At 34.0% G+C, this 23,970-nt stretch overlaps 1 protein-coding gene across 3 annotated transcripts in view; it reads left to right on the top strand.

The window, feature by feature from the left end:
* The window catches only part of LOC106871386 (uncharacterized), a 528,345-nt gene that overhangs the window by 166,457 nt on the left and 337,918 nt on the right, over positions 1–23,970 (top strand). For all 3 annotated transcript variants that reach the window (XM_052970915.2, XM_089357564.1, XM_089357565.1), the window contains exon 2: positions 7,066–7,096. The gene's annotated coding sequence lies outside the window, so the exon portion shown is untranslated. The remainder of the gene's footprint in view (positions 1–7,065; positions 7,097–23,970) is intronic.

Consider the following 23,970-nt stretch of genomic DNA (forward strand, 5'->3'; position numbering starts at 1 on the left):
AGACATAAGGCTAATTCTCAGATAAACTCAAGGCGGACTTGGAAGAAAGGAAGCTTGTTAATGATGAGGTCACAATTAGCGACGAAAAGAATTTCACAAACACAATCCATTGATTGTTTAACCAACACATTAAACAAACGATCAGTTTGTCAGCTGGTTAGATATTTAACCAATTGACTAACAATAAAGACGTGATATTGAACCAGAACGTTTGTTATCATTGGCGTAATAATATGACCTCAGCGAAGAAAGTAATTAGTTCTTAAATATTTTGTATGACAAATGCAGTCAGTTGAAATTTCTCTCTTTCTCCCTCCTTCTCACCCCTCTCTCTCTATCTATCTATTTATGTCTATTTAACTATCTATCTGTCTATCTATCTCTATGTTTCTCTCATTCTGTGTGCCTTTATTTCGCTCTCTCTCTCTCTCTCTCTCTCTCTCTCTCTCTCTCTCTCTCTCTCTCGCTCGCTCTCTTTCTTTCAAACACACACATACAAACACACACACACACACACAACACATACATTCACATACACGCACACACGCGCGCAAACATGGAATGAAGCCAGAGTTCCAATGAAGAAATGATATTCTACACCATCATCTCTTGATAAGTTTTCTACATCAGAATCTGTATATTTGCAACATTATCTTGTATCTACAGGGTGCAATGGGTTAATTGTCGCCATATTATATTTTTAATTTCACGCATGCATATTGCTTGTTTTATATTTTGTCGACTACACAGTATAGTACGGGCAACGTATATGTATATGTGTGTGTGTGTGTGTGTGTGTGTATGAGGATGCCCAGAGATGTAGTTGTGTGTATTTGTGTGTGTTGGAGTTTGTACATGTAAGTGGGTATCTATGAATGTATTTGCGACATAATGAAATTTACCATGTGCAACCTAACATGTGGAACAAAGTGGACAGCCAGTGTATCCAACAGCACCATGACGCAATTCACTCTGCCAGAAATTTGGAAACGACATGTTATACTGCCTGACATTCGCGCCGGAAGCTCCAATACGAACATTTCAGAGTGTTTGGGTGCCGATGTGAGGATTGTTCTATCTGAGGACATGTAACGAGAGTGATAAAATATATAGTTTTCTATAGGTACCAAGTTGCTTTTACTTCTTTTTATTGAAACCTAGAACGTTCTGGCTCTCAAATCTAATACAAGTAATTTTCTGGGGTAGATTAAATCTTCTAACTGTTTCCCTGAAATTTTTTTTATTTTTTTTTTATTTTAAAGACCGTCTTCGTCGTTGTTATTTTTGTTGTCACTGAGCGTCACACTGTCTCATCTTTTTCTCGTTAGATAAAGAAATTGTACTATTTTATGCATTTAATTTTTTTTTATACATTTCCCTTTTGCGTTCGTCCAATTATATAGCATTGCATTGTTTTGTCTTGCCTTAGCGTTGCCGAGCATAAATTCACCTTGTAGCGAATACAGATGCTGCAATCGTTATTGTTGTTTCTGTCGTTATATTTTTATTATTGCAACTGCCTTCATTAGAAATATGGAGATCTCTACGTATATGAGGCATTGAAATCATTTTTTCTCTTCTCTTCTTTTTAGATTATTAAAAAAAAATTAATTTCTCCTATCTTGGGGAATCTGTCAGAAAATATAATTAGTAATTTGCTTCATTAACTTTACATTTGCCGTGCTCTACATAATTCAATTGAAAGAGTGAATTTCTCTTGTTAACTGGAAAGTAGAAAATATATTGAAGAGAGGGCGTTGTAACCTGATAGGGCTGAAATTGTGATTAGATGTGAATAAATGCTGAACTGAATAAATACATGATTGGCAATATTGGGGGAATAGGAACAGAAAGTATTGGAATGAAAAACAGTCTGAATACGAGAAATAGACAGACATATATACATAACAAAAAGAGAAGCGTGAAATTAAATAAAAAAATAATAATACGCAAATAAAAATACAATGATGACTCAATGAGATGAATGGAAGAAAAACTTAAGAATATTTACAACTGAAGTGAAAAGGAAAGAAAATTATGAATGAAATGGATGGTTGTTAAATAAAAGCAAAAATAAATTGTGTGTGTGAATGTGTGTGTGTGTGTGTGTGTGAATGTGTGTGTATGTGTGTGTGTGTGTGTGTGTGTGTGTGTGTGTGTGTGAATGTGTGCGTGTGTGTGTGTTGAAAAGTATGAGAAAAGGATAGGTGCTTGGAAGAGAATAGAAACAAAGAAAAGGCATAAAAATTAATATAAGACAATCGCAGTCTATTTTAAGCGACATGTTTGTATCTGTCTGAAGGATGTTTGTAGAGAGTAATCTAATTTTGAAAGAAAAAAACTACGACAAAAAAAAGCATCAGAAAGGAGACAGAGGAGAGAGGACTTGTAGAAAAGATGACTAAACAGCAGAAGGAAGAGATGTAGATTGAGGAAGGAGATGAAGAAAACAAAGAGTTTTAAAAAATGAATTGATGAATGCAAGAATAAAAATAGATGAAAGCGGGATAGAGTGAGAAAAGAGGAGTTGAGTTAATAGAAAAAAGATGAGCAGTTTGTAAAAGTAAGAAGGAGACAAGAAGAGAGAAAGAGAGAGAGAGAGAGGGGGGAAAGAGATGAAGTGGAAGAAGATAGAGAGTGATCGAAAAACACAGAGATGTATGACGGCATAATTGAACTGATTACTGGGTGTGTCTTTTGTTCGGTGGAACTGAAGAGTTCTCTGCCAATCAAATCTGTAAACTGCTTTCCATTTCTGTTTCGACCACTTCTCTACACTTACATTTTCTTACATATTTTCCTTTCGGAGAAACACATGACTATCACAATCCCCCGTCTATTTCCTTCACATCTCAAGTATAATGCCTTTATAAGAACCAACTCAAGCGCGCGCTCTCGCCCCCGCACACACACTCACAAACATGTATATCTATATACATACAAACACACACACATATACATATATTCTTTTATTCTTTTATGCGTTTCAGCCCAAGAACTCTGGCCATGCTGGGGCTCTCTCTCTCTCTCTCTCTCTCTCTCTCTCTCTATATATATATATATATATATATATATATATATATATATATATATATATATAATTATTACAATTAAAAGAGTAAAGGTTTATTATCAATTTATTAATTTATTAATAAATCAACAATTAATAATTTTTACCAAGCCCTTCGGTATGTTTATATATATATATATATATATATATATATATATATATATATATATATATATATATAGGAAGGAAGGAATTTCAACCATGTCTCGTGGTCTGCTATCACAACAGCTCCTTTATAGGATCCAGTTAGCTCAAGACATCATCAGGAGGAACCACGTCCGGTTTCGGCCCCTACTCCTCTACCGTTTTGACGTGGCGGGGCCACCCCTTTCGGAGGTGTCTTCAGCTCTGGTGTTGGGTGCATGTCTTCTTTCTTCTATTCCCTGGGCTCTTCGATGCAGCATCAACGAGTGTCAGCGTCCGATTGACTGTCTTGCTAAATTCCCCTTTTTATACCTGCTGCTAGGCTCCAATATGTATATATATATATATATATATATATATATATATATAGAGAGAGAGAGAGAGAGAGAGAGAGAGAGAGAGAGAGAGGGAGGGAGAGAGAGAGAGAGAGTTATTCGTCCTAATTTTGGGACTGCCACGTTGGCTTGGCGATAACTATATATATATATACTTGCAAAATGGACGTGTGCGTTCAATGATGTAATAATACAAAAAATATATATGCATGTATACACACATATATGTATATACTTTCATCTACATGTGTATATAGATGCATAACAGGGTACAGGACGTTAGAACAATGAACTACAGACAACGGAACGAACACATAGGAAAACAGAAAGCCACTTGGAATTATTCATCAGCTCCCTCTATTCTAACTCGACGTTTCGAAGATAAGGCAGGACGTACTCTAGAATAGTCTCTTCCTGAGTAGTGAATCAACCAACTAAACAGAGGATTCCAAGGTGGCAAACGTAAACCAAGACAGGAAAAATTGGACAGTGAAAACAACATAAAAAAGCCGTACGGCCAAACGCGAATCTGATGTAGAACGCTAGTAGTTCGTCTTGCCTTCACAGCGGCTGGAGTGAAAAGAAAGTTGACCACAGGTCACACGAGAGCTATTTTCTGAAAATGTGTATGGAATGTCTTTCCAGAAAGATGAATACTTTAAGTGTCCTAGTCTTTTAGACTGCAAGCTTAATTATTGCTAATTTATAAAAGGTATGCGAAAACTTATGGCACTGCAAGCTAGTTTAAACGAAGTGATTTTGTTGGTCATGAGATAAGTAAATTGCTGGTAATTGAAGTAAAAAGGTACTTATACTGGGAACATACTTTCCAATATATTTATTACACACGGATATATATATATTATTATTATTATTATTATTATTATTATTATTATTATTATTTGTAATTATTATTTAATTGAACGCCCCGCATCCATATCCAAGTGTGTATATATACATATATATATATATATATATATATATATATATATATATATATATATATATACGTACTGAGGGTGATAAATTGAATATTAATTTAATTAACATTAATTTAAAACCAGTGGCCTAGCATATAAAAATCTGAAAATTCAGAAAAATTGTATTACATGCGTATCAGAAGGGATGACCACTAACTGGACATCCGATATGCTAGAAAGAGGTCATCAACGACCCAACCACAAAGAAAAATAGTGTTCTCCAGACTTTTTCGGGAGAACATTATTTTTCTTAGTGGTTAGGTGGTTGATGACCTATTTCTAGCATATCGGTTGTCCACTTAGTGGTCATCCCTTCTTATACGCACGCACGCACGCACACACACACACACACACACACACACACACACACACACACACACACACACACACACACACATATATATTATATGGATTTAACTTGTTACCGCTTAGTCACTTCAATGCTATTCTCATGTACTTGCTCTTCGACACATTGTTATTCATGAAATATAATCCTAAGATGATCTACACAAAACCCACAACATTGTACACGTAAAAACTTTTGTCATTCTCTCTCGATGTGGCGCATACAACTTGTTTTCCTGTCAAGTGTAATGGCGATGTCAACATAAACAACATGGTATAATGCAGAGATCATTTACAACAATTAATGGTTCTGTGTAATGGAATGATTCGTTAAAATATTAATGTTTTGCCTGGATTTTAAGCCTCACGTCTCGTTGTTCGAGGTCGTTGCTGTTCAGGTGAAACTAATTTACACCATAGCACTAGACAGTAGAATTACCTTACAAACAGGATTCGGGAAGTAATGCTCTAATTTAAATCTCTAGAATACATCTATGTCTAGATACAAAGTTCTAGAATTATAGAAGGTACGAAAATCAAATATCGTACTGTCCAAACAGTGTATTTAATTGTTATACATTTCTGAACATAAACAACCTTTAGCACATTATTTTGATTCGGGAAATATAATTTATGAAACGTTATTTTGGGAGCAATGACTTCTTTTATCCAACTGTATCGCCAAAATAAAATCATTCTCAGTATATTCCTGTTGTCTCTGCCGATAATTGAAAGCAAATAGGTCAACGATGGGAGCGGACGGAAATATATAACGCATTTTGCCGTTTCTACCAATTCCACGCCTTCGCTATGTAATAATAGTCATTGTAAATGTTGGTTGGTCGGTTTATTTTTTGTTTGTTTCTTTGGTAGATTGGTTGGTTGACTGGCTGGCTGGTAGCTGGTTGGTTGGTTGGTTTGCACCAAGAAATGTGATAAAAATTAAGTTATAATTATTATTGTATGCCGTATTTTCTGATATTACCCATGATGGAAAAATTGTACTTCCAAAGCTACCAATCATATGACGTTTAACACCTAGTTCTTTAATAAAATTTGATAACTAACCACCAAAAATCGAATGGCTCCCATTTATATTTCATCCTTACACTAAACAAAATTTTATTTGATCGATAAAATAAGCATAATCTACTCTTTGTGGCAAAAGTGGACCGTAACTAGCTGAACATAGATATGCTGATTAAATTTAGAAATGAATAAGAATAAGGATTTTGATATCTAATATATGAGAAGAATTAAGGCGGAGAGATGGCAGAATCGTTAGCACGCAAGTCAAAATGCCTACCAGCATTTCGTCCGTCTTTATGTTCTGAGTTTAAATTAGGACGAGATTGAATTTTGCCTTTCATCTTTTGATAAAATAAGTACCTATTGAGTACTGGTAGTGATGTTATCGACTTAGACGCTTCCCTTCAATTGCTGGACTTGTACCAAAATTTGAAATCAATATATTAGAAGAATACAATATCTGTAACCTGGAATTGAAACCAGACTTCTAGATTCCGGTACTTGTACTCTAATTTACGACCCTTTTTTTTTATTAGCTAAATCCAAAAAGAGGACTAAGGCCCATCTCCTTCTCAGACGCTCCAAAAACGCTAAGGCAAATGCCACTGCTTCGTTTTTGTATCTCTGCAGACACAACAAATGCGATTATTACTCTGCTTAAACTATTGTGAAATGACGGCTGCAGAAAAGACATATGCAGAGTATTTCAGAGAACAGACATTCTGAGAGTGGAAAAGAGAACGTAATGATTAGCGCAGTTCCAGTGTTCAGGGTTGGATGCTACATGGCTGATAAAAGAAGCGGGCAAAGAGGTTGAGAGTGTCTGAATGGAAGTGACAATTGAACAGCTTGTTTTGAAAGGGCAAACATCAAAGTGACAATAGATAATAGCGAAAAGAAGGTAACAAAATATCTGTAGACTTGAGGCAGAATCGTGTCTGTGAGTGTGTTTTTAAACAATCGGTTAAGTGATCTTCTGGATGAGATACAGAATGACTGTTAACATAGCAGCAACACTGCTCAAGATGTAGGAACAACGCTCTATTGTAGATCTCGCCTGTGTTTTGTAGAAGTTTTGTTGCTGTTTGTTATATATGCATGTAACATTCTAAATATTTGTGTTATATAATTTAATATATTTCTTAATCTTTTTGCTTTAAAGGAACTTCTTCTGTTGAGAACTAACATCAGTGGTAAGTAGGATTATTTCATATAATTTATTTCTTAGATTATTGTCTTTATTTTTCACTGCGTCAAACAATTCTTGATTTCAGGAGAGAGGTCTAATGAAAAGTGGGGCTTTATGCCATTTAAACGTTTCGAGGATGTTACAGAAACACATCCATACACTCTTGTGAGACGAAAGGCAAATCCAGTCCTGTTTTGCTTTAATAATGAATCGAAGAAAGAAAGAATTAAATTTATACACGATGTAAAAGAAGTGAATTCGCTTCAACTGCGATTGAGATTATTTCGAAGTTTCGGAGTATTGGGAAGCTTACCGCTGTTATAGAGGTTTAGAAATATTTATATAGATCAACGATAAAACCGATGGAATCAATGCAGAACTAAAGTAATATCGTTATATTAGCACTAATATTAGTGCATCTATAATATTTATGTCTATGGTATTGCTTAGAGCGTGATATCTATGTTAGTTTTATTATTATTATTATTATTATTATTATCATTATTATTATTATCATCATCATTGCCTTTCCACAGCTTCTAACGCTGATGTACTACGGTGTCAGCTGTTCAATACCAGTGAACTAAGGTAACACCCCTTATTTTTCGAGCATCTTTCGGTGTATTCGAAAGGTTCCAAGCAGTGCTGTTTTCTGCAAGTGCTCCGCCCTTATTGCAGCCCCTATTTGTTCCATGTATTTCTCAAGGTTTTTACTCACTGTTCCCAGGGCTCCGACAATTATTGGCACCACTACCACCTTTTTCATCGACCACAACTGCTTTACCTCCCAAGCTAACCTATCATATTTATCGACATTTCTTTCTTCCTTATCGCATACCTTGTTGTCAGCTGGGTATGCTATACCTATGATCCAGCATAGTTTGCTTAGTTTCTCAATTAAGACTGTCTGGTTTCCTATTCTCTATCTCATGGTCGCACTGAATCATTAAATCCCACAGGAACTTTGCATTATCATTTTCGATGAAGCCTTCGGGTTCGTGACCGTACCAATCTTTTCTCTGTCGAGTCCAGATAGGTACCAGAATCTCTGAGCCTGCCGGGTGCAACACTGTCACCATAAATGGCTTCAGTTTCATTGCCACCATTATTCACAATATTATGTTTATTCATTGTCACTCATATGAGTTAGCGATTATCAGGTTGCGCAATTACCAGTGTTTTTATTGTGGCACCATCAATAGATATGTCATTAATCAGGACATGGGGAGACTCCACCCGCTCCTTTAAGTTATTATTATTATTATCATCACTGATATCACTGCTATTATTGTTTTTATTTATTTATATATTCATTTATTATTATCATTATTGTTATTATTATTATTATTATTGTTGTTGTTATTATTATTATTGTTATTATTATTATTATTATTATTATTATTATTATTATTATTATTATTATTATTATTATTATTATTATTGTTATTATTATTATTGTTATAATTATTATTATTATTATTAGATGATTTTGATCTGATATCTGCTGGATAAGAGCTGGCCTACAATCAAAGCTTTCCAGTCGTGACAGCTATATCGTTTTATGTTTTTCGTTATTTAAGACTGTGACATGTGATTAGCGTTATTGATATGTTAGTGGCAGGACTGTAGCAAGTAGCACGTCACCAAATGTGTTGGAAGGCAGACTCACTCATTGCAGCAGCGAAACATGGAATGCTCGCCAATGCAGACATGTAATCCTCCATTACACCCTCTCCATAACAGTTTTCCGTGGCACATTTGAAAAAGGACGAAAAAGAGGTAAAGAATATCACGGTCAAGAACTTGGGTGATGTCAACATTACAGCCATTATGCTTGTAACTGCACAAGTCACAGGATGACCACGAGGAGGAGAATGATAACGTTTAACTGTATTTCTATGTTGGCGATATATTTATGCTATATGAATGATATTTCTGTGTAAACAGTACAGTTGTATTAGTAATATAGCCACGATATTGGTAACGCTATATTATTGATGGTCTTATGGTACTGGTATCGCGCTGTCAGTTATATGCCTATAATATCACATTGTTATAACTGTGATATTTTATCAAGCTCGACAAATGATGAGAAAAACACCTCATTATTACGATGTCATCGACAAATATATTTTAAGAATTTCGCTTGCCCCTTAGCATTTATATGAACTCAGTATTGACATTTGAAAGATATTAATATATTTTGATGATTGTAAGTCTTGTGTGAATGGAATTAAGGTCCTCAAGCACTCCCAAAATATTACTGGTACACATTTCATTGACTCTTGCAAGACAAAAAGAAAATTCAGTCCTGTTTTGATAATAAAACAGAAAAAGAAGGAACTAAACCTCTAAAACATAATCTAACGATATGTAGTTTCTCTCCATTTATAGATCACTCTTATAACCTAATATTAGAAATCTATCAGTGAGATAATGCTGTAGGAATATTTTGTATAAAGCACAGGCATTTTAGTACATGCTGATTCTTAGCTTGTGAGAAGCAGTTTCAAGTTTTGTTACAATAAAATATAAAATAACTGCAGTTTTAATACACTATGTCAAAAGATTCCCAATTAATACGTTGTCGACGAAACAGTGTTAAGTTTATGATCAACGCACTTAATTCTTGAAGATCCATTCCAGTGGTTCGAAATTGATATCATGTGACGTAGTTAGCAGATATAATCAAGTATATCCGCTGTATATTTCATGTATTCATAGCAAGCATACCACAGAATGATGTGAGTGCATACATGTAGATTCTTCGATGATATAATGAATCAATATACAGAACTGATAGAACTTTACCTTTGATCTTTTACCTTTTGTTTCAGTCATTAGACTACGGCCATACTGAAGAATTTTTAGTCGAACGAATCGACCCCAGTACTCACATTTTGTTAAGCCTGATACTTATTCTATCAGTCTGTTTTGCCGAAACGCTAAGTTACGGGGACGTAAACACTAATACTGGTTATCAAGCGGTACGGTGGTACTAACACATACACAGACACAGACACACACATATGTATACACACATACATATATGTGTGTCTGTATGTATGTATTTAAGTATGTGTGTGTGTGTGTGTGTGTGTGTGTGTGTAAACAGACTTCTTTCAGTTTCCGCCTACCAAATTTAGTCACAAGGCTTTGGTCGGCCCGAGGTTATAGTAGAAGACACTCGCCCAAGGTGCCACGCAGTGGGACTGAACCCGAAACATGTGGTTGGGAAGCAAGCAAGTTTCCTACCACACAGCCCGGCCTACACTTATAAACATAAAAAATATAACCACACTTAATTCAAAGTGCAGCTGATCACAAATTGTTAAACTTCAATACGTTATTACAGTGCAGTAAACCTGTCTCGTTCATTTTAAATCAGCTTTCCTGATTACTATTTTTTCTCTGGTAGGAACAACGTATCATTTTAAAATTAATAAATTGATTATGTGTTTTAATTACTTGGTTATATTAATAATGATGCTTTATGCCACAGAACACAATTAAATTCTGAACTTTAAGTGAAATCTATGCTATTTTTCTGTAAATTCTATTGTAACATAATGAAGGACATTCAAGTTATTGGACTATAGAACTTATCTAAAAATATTTCATATTTGATATATAAAAGATTTCAAAGAAGTCTTTAAAAAAAAATACAGATGTTTAAAATGTGAAGTTACATATGAATCATAGACAAATCTCGTTTACATAATTATAGATTACATATAAATAGATTAAAGATATTTCCTGTTGTTTCTAAACTAAAAAAGTGGATTAGTATTTGTATTTCAGTGGACTTTTAAGATGTTTGATGAATCGAAACATTGTATAGATATAACTCTTAGAATTTTACAATTTTATATAAGAACTCGTAGCATATATTTAGATGAAAATTGCAACCTGTCACTTCATCTATATGCATAGATAACCAAAGAAACATGTTCATACAGATACATACATATTCATATATAAATGCACACATACTTACATCCATATATGTTATTCTTTTATTCTTTTACTTATTTATGTACTGTCTACGACTGTGCTTGAAAACAACGTTGTTGGTTTTAATCAAGCTAATAGACTTCAATAGTTTATTCTATCGTTAACTCTACATACTGGTTTTCTGGAGTTCAGTTAACCGTTTTGTAAATGTGAAGTAATTATATTCAAAATTATTTCAGTAACAGGGAAAATAAAAACAACATAAAATAACAACGAACAGGAGTATAATATACTTTTCTCTTACAGCTGGCAGAATGGTTACCACGCCTGACAAAGTGGTTAGTGGTATTCTGTCCGTCTTTACGTTCTGAGTTCATATTCCGCCGCGGTCGACTTTGCCTTTCATCCATTCAGGGCCGATAAAATAAGTATCAGTCGAGCACGAACTTTTTCCTCTTGTGCCAAAATTTGAAACCAATATCTCTCTCTCTCTCTCTCTCTCTCTCTCTCTCTCTCTCTCTCTCTCTCTCTCTCTCTCTCCCTCTTTCTTTCTCTCTCGTTCTCTTATCGCTTTGTTGTATCACCTTTCAGCGTTTAGGAACAGTTTTTACTCTATTTCTAATTTAGCATGATCTTCATGAAATACGCACTTGATTCAAAATTTATTCTAATATAATTTATAAATTTCAAATTGAATTTGTAAAGTAAAATTAATATAAATATAGCAAACTGCTCAAATTATCTATGACACTTTCACTGGATAAAATATAGCATTGCTATTAAAGAAACATTTGAATGAATGCATGCAGACACTATTATATAGAATTGTTCAAATTTATAAATACCCTATGTATATTTGAGTGTGAAATAAGACTATGAATTCTCGCTAATATTGTCTCTTAGATGCAAAAGTTTTATTGATCTGTTGAAATTTTGTTACACAAATACAATATTCTTCAAATAAAACTACTATATAGAATGATGATTGATAGAGGAAAAGAGATACTAAATTGTTTTTATCCCAATAGGATTATAATGACAGTGAAAGAAAAAGATAAAATTGAGAAATTTATTGAAAATAACAGCAAAATAGAAAATATGAGTTCACATCTATTTATCATTCTATCTATCTCTCTATCTATCTGTGTAATTATACATGTATGTATGTGTGAACATATATATGTACACATTTACATACGTGTGTCTATGTGTATACACACACACACACACACACACACACACACACACACACATATACATATATATATATAGAATATACAATATATATAGGCACAGGAGTAGCTGTGTGGTACAAAACATGCTTCCCAATCACATGGTTCAGGGTTCAGTCCCACCTTAAGCAAGTGTCTTCTAGTATAGCCTCGGGCCGACCAAAACCTCGTGAGTCGATTTGGTTGATGGAAACTGAAAGAAGTCCGTCGTATATATATATATATAATTTTTTTTCTCCGTGTTTTTCTCCTTGTTTTCTCCGTATTGTTTCTGTTGAAGAGCGTAGCTCGAAACGTTAATGACTTTCTCTATTCTCGAGCGTTAAACTAATACATCCTTTTGTTGTTTACACCACCTGTCCTCGTCTGTTGTTGTTTTTTTCGTAAATTCTCCCATATATATATATATGTATGTGTGTGTGTGTGTGTGTGTGTGTGTGTGTGTGTGTGTGTGTGTGTGTGTGTGTGTTTGTTTGTCCCCCCACCATTGCCTGACAACCGATGCTGGTGTGGTTATGTCCCCGTAGTCTAGCGATTTGGGAAAAGAGAGCGATAGAATAAGTAGTAGACTCAGAAAGAATAAGTCCCGGAGTTGATTTCTACGACTAAAATCCTTTAGGCGGCGCTCCAGCATCGCCACAGTCAAACAAGTAAAAAGAATATATATATATATATATATATATATATATATATATATATATATATATATATATATATAAACACGCACATTCACACACACACACACACACATATCTATATCTCTCCCGCTTTATCTCTTTCTCTCTGTCTCTCTGCCCCTCTCTCTCTATCTATCTATCTATCTATCTATCTATCTTATAAATATCTATAAACATAATTATAGTTTTCACGAATATAACGCCCAGACTTGACAGCAAAACAATACCTGCAGATTTTTTTTTTTTTTTTTTTTGTTTTTGTCAACGTATCCAGTTATATTGACAGGTTACCAGACTACTCATTAATTGTATTGTTGAATCGGATTCAGCAAACTACATTGTGAGATGTTCGTGACGAAGCAGTGAGCTATCAACAGTTGTACATTTTTATAAGATGTGGCCGCAAGTGGCACGACTTACTGCAGTAAATATTGACAGCTCTCTGGAATTCTTCTAACCAACTTTATAGCAATCATAAAGAAGAAAAACTGTTTTGTTTTTTTTTTGCTGCTTAGATCCGAGGTCTCCTCTAATCTAGAAGATCTAAGCCGTATTTATGTGAACGTAAGGAGTAAAATGAGGTACACTATTGGCAGATGATGATGCAGTGTGCACTATTAAACCTTACACAGAATGAGCAGTAGCATTATTTACTGTTATACGGAGTGCAGAAAACTAGACAATACTGCAATTATAGCATTTAGAGTTCGTAGGTGTCTATCACCAGTTTAGCAGGATTATATTCAAGAGATTTTTACCAATTTCACGAACACCGATAAAAATCCTTTTCCAATTTCACGAACACCTACGAAAATCTTTTTCCAATAAATATTTTCTCATGACATTTTAATTTTTCTTTACTTCCACTCGAATATCTTATAATTTCTAGTAAAATTCATGTAGACTATTTGCTAACTACTGAGAAAGAGGGAGAGAGAGGGAGAGAGAGAGAGAGAGAGAGAGAGAGAGAGAGAGAGAGAGAGAGAGAGAGAGAGAGAGAGAGAGAGAGAGAGAGAGAGAAGAGAGAGAGAGGGAGAGAGAGAGATTTCTTGGTCATTGCCGTATTTCCTGCAACCTGTCACAAAATGATCGAGCTGCCATAAGTTGGTCAATCAAAATTCTTTCAAAACACATTTAATATTTCTTGTAATAAATATTTCCTCTCGCAATAATGACAGGAAAAAAAGCAAACAATGTCGAATTGCTAACGCCTTTTTCTCCATGGTCATTTTATGATAAGAAACGATTCAAACTTTGAATCTGTGATCTGCATTTGCTATGAGATATACAACATCGGGATTGAGTGGTTCTGCTTCTTCTGAATCAGTAGGGATCAGACCCCTAAGATCCTGTTTGAAATAGAAGTCTATAATTTCAATCGCAGTCAGATAAATATCCGTGTGAATGACGAACAAACGTTGATTTTAAAGACAACAGACAAGTAGGATAGGTGACTTCAACATTCCGATAGTATCTTTTTCTTATTAATGATAGTTGATTTATACCGTTAAGTTATATGATGCGATACTGTAACAATTTTATTTATATGTACTATATACTAAAAGTAATAAACGCATTTTTGCCATGAAAACTCAACAAATGCCTTTGGTGTATTGACTGCAGTGACATCTAGTGATGTCATGGCATAGTTATTACATAGTTTTTCATTTATCCACAATATTCAGTCAACGTTCATAGTTGTCTTTGAACGCCTAATAATTTTTATATTGCATTTCCTTTCACAAGTCATTAGGTCGCCTGTTATCTCATCAAAAGCGATGGAATTATTCCATCATCTGAATTAAAGTGATAACTTAAATAACCAAAGCATTTAAAAACAAACATTTTTCGCATTCTACATTGGAAATAACTTTCATCTTTAACTTGTTTCATGCTGGGGCACCGTGTCGAATGAATTTAATAAAAAAAAAAAACGACACCAGCACTTATTCCACGTCTCTTTTGCCGAACCGCTAAGATACGAGGAGTTAAATCGATACAGGTTTCTTTACATACCAAACATACAGACGTGTGTGTGTGTGTGTGTGAGAGAGAGAGAGAGAGAGAGAGAGAGAGAGAGAGGGATAAAGAGTGTGTGTGTGCATATATGTATGCATATATGTATCTGTATGAGTGTGTGTGCTTGTTTGTATGTATGTATATATGGGCCTGTGCGCGTGTGCGTGTGTGTGCGTGTAAGTTCGTGTATGCAACTCTGTGTGTTTGTACTTCCACCACTTGATAACCGGTTTCGACTTGTTTACGTTTCTGTAAAATAAGTACCTGAGTTTAAAGAAATAAGTACTGAAATGAATTTCATTGACTAAAACCTTCGAGGAAGTGCCTCAGCATGGCCGCAGTCTAATGACTGAAACAAGTAAAAGAATAAAAGTTAAAATTTGAAAAATATTTGTTTAGAAAATATATTCCAGGCACAATTGCTATAATTTTGTTTCAAGCCTTGTAATCAAATTAAATGATTAATTTCCTATTTACAATTACTGTTCAGATAATTAATTACTGATTTCTCATTAAATAAAATATAAATAATCTCGCATAATAAATACACCAGGTTATTTAGTTCAAAGAGCGGGACCGGGTAATAACAAAAAAACATAAGAAAGTATATTATTCATTATCTTTAATCATACAGTATTAACTTGGTTCTAATTGAACCATTTTCATCTTCCAGCAACACGCTTGTCGTTTGCAGATCTGATTAGCGTTAATTCATTAGTTAGTAACCACTTTAAATTTCCTAGTAAATAACACTTTTCCATTTAAACAACAGTGATCAGCATATTCACGTTTGAATCTGCCAGGGTGCATTAGGAATGAATAGTTACTGTACGTTTTGGTTTCTCGCTGTTCTGCTTGCACCTCATGAATTACTATTTCTTTGCCAGACGTCATCATGCATTTGCAAATAATTTACTTGTTAAATTTTATAGACAAGAGCTTCTATTGTTGTCATTGCCATCGGTCTGGTAGGGTAACTTTGACCGAGGAGACAGGCTAGTAAAGTCTTAGTAACAAGTCTTGTGTCTCCAAACAATTTTCAGGTTCTAAGAATATGACCTATACAATTTACAAACCAGGAGGCTACAACAACAAAAATCACGAGCAAAAAGCGAGAAGGTGGATTGAAAAATTGGAAGGGAGAAATAAACGGAAAAATGAAAAGAAAAAAAGGAAAAAAGATAGTTAGACTTAAGTCCCCTTTGACCGTAAAACCATAATAAAGCTAGTTGTAAAGTGAATTAACGGAGAGGTGACCAAAGTCTGCGATACAGTTGCTCAATCCAGAAAGTGTGGTATCCTCCAATTAGCCAAAAGAGATGTGTAAATATGTTTGCATTTGCTGAGAATTTCTGTTCCGAAATGAGATAGAATTCTGAGATCTATAAAGGAAATGTGATCTCTCAGCTACGCACGTTTTTAGATCCATTAGCATGTGAGATGGATTTTTACGATGTTCCACTTGATTGTATATGGCGTGGAGTTGGACTTCAAACTCCATACGTGGCTAACCAACTTAATGGCTTTACATTTGTTCATGTACTAGAAAAGTGGTGTGCATAGCTACTTTTGAAGTCGGCTTCCCATAACCCTATGTAATTGCTCTTTTAGCTAGGTTATGATGCCTTATATACGACGGAATTTATCATGCATACCTGGCGAAGTGAGCAAGCGCCCGCACTCGACAATTTCAATTAGGTTTGGGCTTTAGGTGATGTTTTCAGATGATAATGTTCATCATACTGGGACATCAGTAATATGATAATTGAGCGTCTGTTAAAGATCTTCTTGTGTTTGTGATTATCTAAAGTTGACAGGAATTTTTTGCCTACGTTAGTTTTAATATTTAAGATGAAAGGGCGATGAACCAAATTATTTTCCTAGGTCTACTTTTAGGAATCATATATCTAGTTGGAAGGTTTTAATACAAGTTATCTTTGAAAACTACTGTTAGCTAGGCCTTTGTTATAGAATGGGGCTGCCTCATCAAAACTTCCTGTTGTAGGAGATTGGATATCTTATCAGTAATGTTAGCTGTCTGGTTTTTAAATAATATAGGCGTGTTATTAAAACTTGCCTAGTCTACACCTCCAATGTGTGAACCTATTAGGAGCTCGTAACTATATTGTGTAAATTAAATAATATTCATCTCTCAGTGGATGAAGCACTCTTTTGTTGACCTTACTCTAACGGAAAAGTAAACTATATATACATGTGTGTGTGTGTGTGTATAAGCAAGAATAGAGATAGGCCGACAGACGGGCACACAGGCAGGCAACAGACGGGTAGACAGTTAGATAGATAGATAGATAGATAGATAGATAGATAGATAGATAGATAGACAGACAGACAGACAGACAGACAGACAGACAGACAGACAAACAGACAGACAGAGGGATGAGTTATATATTTGTATGAGTTTCGTTTGTTTTACTGTAATGTACGATTTTCTTTCTTAATATATATCTATTTCAACGCACGTTTTCATTTGAAGAATTTTGCAAACTATTACAAATCGAAATGAAATTAAAACGTCTTTATTTCTTTAGTCCCATTACTAAGATTCCAAAATATTTTGCGATTAAAATAAATGAGCTTATACAATTATATGCGTTATTATTTACGCTTGCTAGAATACACTCTAAAAAGCGGACAGATTGCAAATGTTACGGCAATTTCGAAGAAAACCATATTAGATATTTACAGTTGTTAAACAGAGAAAGCACAGCTAATATTTTCATCAATATCAATATTGGAAGGTAAATAAAAATAGCAATACCTGTTTGAATGGCTATTAAGTATAATATTAAATATCAAATATGGCGGTGTTTGTTAAACATTCCATATATATGATATTGGACGTACAAAAAGTTGCTGTTGACGTAAACAATCACGTCATTAGCATATAACATCTCACAAGAAACTAAATGCAATTGTTTAGCTGTCGACAAAAATTTAGTGAAATATTTCTTGAAATAAAAAGTTTACGAAATAAACCATATTAAAACGTCTTTTTTTTTTTATCTTATGATATTAATAAGTTAGGAAAGATAAATGATTCTAAAAAGAAAAAAATGATAATGTGTATGCAGATTTAAACGTCAATATGCCAATTTTTGTTGCTGTTCTCTTTCGCCGAGTGAGTTCCCCGTTCAGACAAGTTTTGTTTGATAATACGCATTATTCAGTGACGAAGGGGACATGCTCACAATAGCTTATCATCGACTCGACAGGCATTAGCGCAGGGCAGCAAATAATTTACTGAATTCAGTATAAACTATGAGGACAGCTTAGGCTACAGGCTACAATTATGTCGAAATACCAGCGTCTGAAAGTAAAGTCTTCATAGAATCCACAACTAATTGAGAGGACCATCGTTAAATTCAATGTACAACAATAAGTAAGCTGTTGTATTAGCAATGATAAACAGTGCATATTCTGTGTTCTATTATTAATAATCTGCAGGTACTAGTTTAAACTCTGGTATGTACTCTATACTATAGCATTTCGTTTCTACAAGAGCCAGTCTAAACCTTGGTATGAACTCTATGCTCTTTTACCGTGGTTTTACAAGTACTAGTCTAAGCTCTGGTATGTACTGTATGTTCTAATACTATAGTTCTACAAATGGTATGTACTCTAAGATTTATTATTACAAGTACCAGTCTAAAGTCTGGTATGTACTCTAAGTTCTTTTACTACAGTTCCACAAATACTAGTCTTTATTACTACTATTTTACTACAAATGTTCTAATATATGCTGTAACCTAAAATTCTGTTAGTATTCTACTTACCGGAATTATTTTCGAAAACATGATGTTACAAGGAAGCTGCATTCAATTGAGTCGATTTTATTAAATAACTGGTACAGATTTTATCGACTACAGAGAGATGGGGGACCGAATCAACCACGATGAGATGTGAACTGAGAACGCAAAGGAACATAACTAAAATTACGAGATATTTAGTCGCGATCATTTCCGTTAAGAATAATAATAAATTAGCCATTTTAATAAATTTGAATTTTGTAATATTAACATGTTTGCTATTCTGTTATTCAATATTTTGAAATATTGGTGTTTCTTCGGCTAGTAACTTGTTTTTCGTTTCACTAGGACCATTTTGCACACAATTAAAAGTCAATTATTTAATGATAAATTTTAACGGAGAATGGAGTTGGATTCATCGTTATCTCTCATCTCTCTCTGTGCTGGAATATTATTGTAACGCCATTTTATTATTAAATTTGACGTTTTACGGACATTTCTTCCAATTATTTTTTTTGTGTATGTTTTGAGTTCTTGGGTGGTAAATTTGATCAACCGGCCAGTTTAACACTGCCTTTTACTCTTAGTTGACTTTAGCAGTGCGAACAATCCGTCCAGATCTACCATTTTAGAATATCTTCCTTTCTTCCTACCAACGTCGGTGGCCCTCAAAAGATAGGAGTTCGTGGGAGCTACTCCTCCTTTTCTTCTAATGAGGTAACACACGCACGCACGCGTGCGTGCGCACTCACACACCACATTTTGCTATTTATTTATGTAGCACTGAGTGGACATGGCACGACATCAATCAGAATTTGGCGTTTATTGTTCAGCCACTCCAGGCCAAGATTTACAAGGTCTTTTTTTTTTGGGGGGGGGTCTAAGATATGGTCTATAACGTAGATGAGTGCAGCAGTAGAGCTGCCCTAGATAAAGAATCAGTAACCATTGCGGATTCCTGCATGAGCTTCAGAGAGAGCTGAAGTATTTCCTAGTCGTTGAAGAAAGTTCAGTCTTTTGGCATGACGAATGAAGAAATCATAATTATGAATAATATTAATTGTTAGAAAAGAAAATAACCTAATTATCTGTAAACTCTTAGGTAATTAAAGCAAATTCAACAGGACAGAAATGAACGAGCAGACATTAACACTAAAACAAAAATATATTTAACATCACTGGGATGGGAGGAACGTATTGCTCTTCTTCGCGTTTATTTTTCAATGGAATATGTTTGTTGACATAGCATATAGTTCTAACTTTAAATATTCTGAGCAGTTTCAGAACATTCTTTGTTTGAAGTTTGAAGACGAGTCAAATGTATTTCAATTGTGTTTCATGCATGGCATATTTCTTGCTTTTCTATTTAAGCATGAACAATTTAAACAAGTCTAATTAGTTACAGCAATGAACTCTGCAATTTATCTGAGTTATTATATTTCATTTATTAGTATAATTTTGTTTTTCTGATGCTGCAACAATTCAAGCAACTCGTCTTAAACTTCAAATCTTATATTTATTCGTTTTTTTAAATAGCGTTTTCAGTTCAATAACATAAAATTCAGACACATACTGCAGTAGATTCAATTGACAGTTACCCTCCCGAACTAGAAATGTATGGTCATATTCATATTTCAGAAATAATTATTAGAAGTAGAAGTATGGGGAACTTGTGAAGTAGATGAAGGAAGAGGTGAACAAGGTGAAAGGGGAGTAGGTGATGTAGTTTAATGATGAGCGTATAAAGTAAGTGAAGCAGTAGAATGAGAAATGTAAGTAGATAAAGAAGGAGGGAAGTAAAAATATAAATTGCTGAAGAAATTATGAACGAGCAATGTTTGCCGCATAAACAGAGATTTTGCAGTAAATTTTTGTTAGGAATAATAATTTGTCAAAAATATTAACAACATTCTCTGTAGCATGATTACATTATACGATATTCTGTCTCTGAAACTAAATAACTGTGTTCCGTCGAGAAATATGACTAAAAAAAATTGAACAAAACAAACTCATTGAGACATGTTGTTTTATGGCAATTTCAATCAGCTTAATTCTCTGAAGCATTTGAGCAAAGATGGATCTACTTCATCCATTAATTAACGAGGATAGGAAATAACATGAAAGGCTTTGTACGTTTCTGTACATGTTAGCTAAATACCATATGAACTGGATTATCGAGCTAAATTATTTCGAAGCTCGTGGGAAGAATAATTAATAAAAGAAATTTTGCAAGACAAATTTTAGGGTTCTCTACATACGTTCTAATTAGCACATAACAGAAAATATAAAGATCTGAGAAAATAAACTGAAATAATGGCTTTCAAACTACATGTTTAATAGGGAGATAAAAATATGCACTTCTAAAATTGACCCTTGTGAAAGGGTTCAAAGTCAATAATTCAGAAAGAGATATGGATTCGGTAACATCAAACATTGCTATATCAATGGCAAATATTTCAACTATGAGTGAAGAACTGAGAATCTTAAATAACTAAAATTTCAATGTGCCCCATAACTACCCAAGATATCGTATCGTTGGTGCTCTATTATATACATAAAGAAGACAGATGACACTAAGTCATCTATTTATACGGAGGTTCAATTCACTGGTGTAGGTCACCAAAGTATCACTATAACATTTACTAGCGATACGTTGCTATGCTGAATTTATTTTCCATTGAAGTAATGTTAGGAATGTCTTATTCTTCCAACGTCGTTAGCCTCACATCCATTTCCCTATAAAGAAAACCTGAAAGTTACCGAAGACATAGCCACAGGCAATTATGTTAACAGTACATGCATTTTCTATAGTTTGTGTCGTTGAGGGATTATGTATGTACGTAAGTATGATTGCATGTATGTATGCGCGGATAAATGTATGCGCGGATAAATGTATGTATGTATGTATGTATGTATGTATAAAAGAGATAGGCCAGGTATGTCAGGTAGGTAGGTAGGTAGGTATGTAGATAATAGATAGATAGATAGATAGATAGATAGATAGATAGATAGACAGACAGGCAGACAGACAGACAGACAGACAGATAGATAGATAGATAGATAGATAGATAGATAGATAGATAGATAGATAGATAGACAGACAGGCAGGCAGACAGACAGACAGACAGACAGACAGATAGATAGATAGATAGATAGATAGATAGATAGATAGATAGATAGATTTTAGTCCGGTCATATGAGCAATTTCTTGTATGTCTTTCCGGTTAACTCAGTGTGTTTCGATGAAAAGTGGCGTATATGAAATCCAGTAATGCGTTAACATCCCCAGTACGTTAGGACAGACTCTATATTTATCCCCAGACTTTGGACATACATCTAGGTCCAAAAATACGCTTTGATAGTTTGGCGCGTTTAATTCCTTTTTCGAGAGCAAAAATTGTATATGATATTAAACTTTTTTATTCTTGGACAACCTCCTACAATGGAGAGTTATAGTAAAGCATTTCAGCAGTGACTATTTGTTGCAAATTCTTTAATATATTGAAAGAAACATGTAAATTTAGTCTAAAATTAATGAAAATGCCTCCACAATTGATTATTATAACTGAATGCTTGAAAATCATAAATTTTCAAGCTGTACTCTTAATTCTCAAGCTGGTTTGAATGGTTGATATGATCTTCAATCTCTATCATACTCTTCAGTAGATGATTTCGTACACCATTTACAAAAATCATTGTTATTTCATATCAGTTTTTCCATTACAAGACTTGAAATGATTCATTTTATATCGATCCAATTCTATCAAAGAACCCTCAGAATATTTGTGCCTAATTTTAAAAGGGATAAATAAAATAAAAATTTCAATTTCAATTTCTAATCAATTCCTCACTATCTTTCATCTCCTCGTTACACACTGTTCTCAATTCAGTTTATTTCTTTTAATCTTTTTCATAGTTATCTTCTTGCATTTTCTCAATTTCAAACATTTTGGTATATATTTTTTGCCACGTTTCATGCTCGCCTTTTGTTAAGTATGTTTACTTTACCTCTTTCTGATTCAATTTTTTATCGCTTTCTTCAAATTTTTCTCCTTCTCATAATATACTTTTCTCTCTTTCTTCCTGATTTTGTTTAATCTTAAATGCCATGACCAAATTAAACCTAGGTTTACAACTCAGTTAAAACTGTAGTTTCTGAAGCGATGCATGAAATATTATTCCTTTCAAGCTTAGATACGATAGAATAAGTACGATTCCGTTTGAATATCACAGAGGGAAATGTCATGGGTTTATCAAAAAAAAAAAAAAAAAGGAAATTGAATACATTAACATGGATACCGTATTTCAAACTATTAAATATTTTAGTTCTATATTTAAGAGATGAGGAATTATGTACATTATTTACATTATTTACATTTGATGGGTATTTGTCCTCATCTTGTTTGTTGTTAACACAACGTTTCGGCTGATATACCCTCCAGCCGTCATCAGGTGTCTTGGGGAAATTTCGAACCTAGGGTCTCATTCCTAAGGTATTTTTCGATATTGTTGTTGTTATTATTATTATTATTATTATTATTATTATTATTATTATTATTATTATTATTATTATTATTATTATTATTGAGTGAGAGAGCAGTGCATGCCATCAAAGTAACATTGGGGTAAAATATATGAAGCCCATTATACCCATCATGACTACCCGTCTCATAAGGATACACCAGGCACATGCATCACAACCATATGTGCGCGACATTGTGATCTCATATCAAGATAAACAGAGCATGACCTCGCAGGTGAGGTCCAGTTAGAAGTTTCTTCGGGTCGAGTAACCCATCCCGCTCAAAAGGTCCCTGAATAAAGTTTGTTTAAGTGTGTTGAGCGAAACATCCATGTTTCCAAAGGTGAATTATCCAAACCCCAAAGAATTCCTCTCAACACATGGCTATGATGCTCCCCCACTGCTTCTGCTCGTGATCAGAGATGCACATATCGTCAGCCACCAAGTGACATGCTCAACAGGTTAAGGTAAAAAAAAACAGCAAGAAAATCTGTGGTATTAAGCAGAATATTTACTGTAGCCCTTCTTTTTATACCAAGACAAAACAATGTACATGATAACACTTCCAATCAATTAAGATCAGAAACCATGAGAACCACTGCCTGGTATTGCATCCGGGCATTTATTATTGTTTATTATTATTATTATTATTATTATTATTATTATTATTATTATTATTATTATTATTATTATTATTCAGATCACTG

This window comes from Octopus bimaculoides, chromosome 9 (assembly GCF_046866305.1).
Source record: "Octopus bimaculoides isolate indiv1 chromosome 9, ASM4686630v1, whole genome shotgun sequence".
In the NCBI taxonomy this organism is placed as follows: domain Eukaryota; kingdom Metazoa; phylum Mollusca; class Cephalopoda; order Octopoda; family Octopodidae; genus Octopus; species Octopus bimaculoides.